Source organism: Tupaia chinensis, unplaced genomic scaffold, assembly GCF_000334495.1.
Source record: "Tupaia chinensis unplaced genomic scaffold, TupChi_1.0 Scaffold000362_1, whole genome shotgun sequence".
Lineage (NCBI taxonomy): Eukaryota > Metazoa > Chordata > Mammalia > Scandentia > Tupaiidae > Tupaia > Tupaia belangeri.
Window position 1 is genome coordinate 6,925,604 of NW_006159859.1, and position 2,837 is coordinate 6,928,440.

Below are 2,837 nucleotides of genomic sequence, written 5' to 3' on the forward strand. Positions count from 1 at the left end.
ATTTCTTATAAACAGGCCAACCAACAAAACCTGTAGCAAAAATCTCTCAAAAGCAAAAACAAAAAAAGAAATACAGTTACCCCTATCTTTGCATCACTAATAATTTTTTTTTTTCAAAGTTCATTGGGATTTAAGTAGGAATCCAAATAGACTAGGCTGAAAATGCTTGGGGAATTCTTTCATGTGTTCGTTCTCTGTTTTGACATTGGCAATTCTGAAAATGTGTGATTGACACCAATATAGATGAAGGCCATTTACATTTATTAATATGTTAAATGAATGACAGAGTCATCAAATCCTCATATAATCTATGATATTTTCAAAGTAAACATATTTGTCAGAGAGTCTTCATAGCTGAAGAAATAGACCCACACAATATTTCAAAACCACACTGCCTAAAAGCTATCTGCTTTCAGGTGACCCATTTGGATACTAACAATTTTACTAGTTTGCAAATCAGTGTCCAGACTTCCAGATCAGGTTGCAGAATATAAAGCACAGCTGTCAATGATATTTTGGCAGAAAGCTAGGATCTTAATCTATGTACTATTCTAACCCAAATAAAATAATTAATCATGAAGAACATTCTCTGGCAACTTCACCGAATTCCCATTGAGAATTAAAACCCTATTGAGTGTGGTATGCATGCTGGTCATGAGAAGATTCCATCTTGGGGCCAACAGATGGCATGATAGTTATGTCAATGGACTCCCATGTGGTTGAGTGAGGTTGGAGTCTTGGACCCAGCAGTTTAAGACTCACAGCAGGCACGTGTGCATGTGTGCCCAAAATTCCAAGAGGAGAATGGAAAAGAAGGGATCACGGTTTGGCCAACCCCTTGGGGGGTGATTTCTCGCTTTCTGTCTCTGTCTCTCTCTCTCTGTCTCTCCAATGAACAAAGTGCCCTATAGCAAAAATCTCTTTTAAAAAATTCTGTCTTGCCAGTCTGTTCCCCCAGCCATCCTGCCCTTACTCTGCACAGCTGGGGGCCACAATGCTGTCAAAAACAGTGTTGTCAGTACTTAACCTCAGAATAAAAACAATTCTAAGGAAACGTCTCTTTAGGAAAACAAACAAAAACTAGTATGACTTAGTATGATGCAGATAATGAGCAGCATAAGCTACTTTAGAAATGTGTTCCTTCCTCTTCAGCTACAGGCTGAGGGTGCTGCCAGTCAGAAAGTCAGAAGATGCGATGTGCTCTGTATGGGAAAGCGATGCATTTGGGAAACAGCTTTGGACAGAGAATGCAAAGGGGATTGCCCTGTATTTTGGCAGGACTGCCATTGTCAGGCAACTTGAATTACCACTACGTGTAACAGGAAACCATTCATGTCTTAGAAAGCTTTCATCTAATCCAGGCAAAAAGTCTTAGAGTAGCAAACGCTTTACAGACCAATGCATGGGCCTGGGGAGTGCTAACCCAGTTTGTTTTTTATTTTAAGCTTTATAGTGAGTATTGGATAGTATTTCAAGAAAGAGGATGATTTGGACTGTCAGCATTAGAAGATAGCAAAAGAATATTTTTTTTTCATTTGAAACTCTTAATTTACACATCTTCAGATCAAGAACAAAATGAGTCCAAAGTATCCACCACAGATTTTTAAGTGGCAGAGGCAATTATATGTAATTCAAAGGCTCCTTTCTATTCAGATGGAGGTACAATTTCTGACCATTCTGCATTTACTGGCTACTTTTAAACAGGTATTTGTGGGACATCAAATTAGAAAACGCCGTCTTATAACTTACTCTTTGAGTGAGCCGCGGTAATGCATACATTTTTTAATTTGCTCAAAACTAGAGTTATTGTGTGCCGAGAGCCAGTTGAATAAAACATGATTCTTGCCTCAGGCAAGAAAAGCTCACAATGTTTGGTGACTGGACTGTTCCTTTCCCCAAATACTTCAAAATTTGTTTAGCTCTGTTTTCAGAGAATTATTGAAATATTTCCAAATTAGTTATACCAATATGTGTTCCACATGTGGCTCCTAGAATATCAATACGATATTTATCATTTCCCAAACTTTGCTTCTGTGTTGCATTTTCAAAAGTAACAAAATGAGAGACAAGCAGTTAGCATAATGGCTATGTCGCTGGACTCCCAGGTAGTTGACCATGGTTCAAGTTCTGGACTCGGTGGCTTAAACTCACTCTGGGTACATGTGCATGCATGCTCAAGATTCCAAGAGGAGAATGGAGGAGAAGGGATTGCAGCGTGGCCATCCCCCTGGGGGGTGATTTCTTGCTTTCTGTCTTTCTGTCTTTCTGGCAAGGGCACCCCCCCTACAGGAAAAAACCTCTACCAAAAAAAAAAAAAAAAGTAACAAAATGATAGGTTTAGTGAGCTTAGAAAACATTTCAGGGGGACCAGCAGTTAGCGCAATGGCTATGTCGCTGGACTCCCAAGTAGTCGACCGTGGTTCGAGTCCTGGACCCAGTGGCTTAAAACTCATGCCAGGTGTGTGTGCATGAATGCCCAAGATCCCGAGAGGAGAATGGAGAAGGAATTGCAGTGTGGCCATCCCTCCTGGGGGGTTATTTCTTGCTTTCTGTCTCTCTGTCTCTCTCTGTCTGTCTGGCGAGTGCACGGGCCCTATAGCAAAAACCTCTCAAAAAAAAAAGAAAAAAAGAAAAGAAAAGAAAAAGAAAACATTTCAGGTAACTAACTCTTTTTCAGCAGTATCTGCATTGTCTAATTATGCAAGCATTAGTTAATATCCCTGATATTTGAAATGTATGAACTACTATCAACTCTATCCTACTATATCCTATCTATTGTGTTTGTTTGCTATAGTATGCATGCACTCTCCAGAAACAGTGAGAGAGGGAAAGTGAAA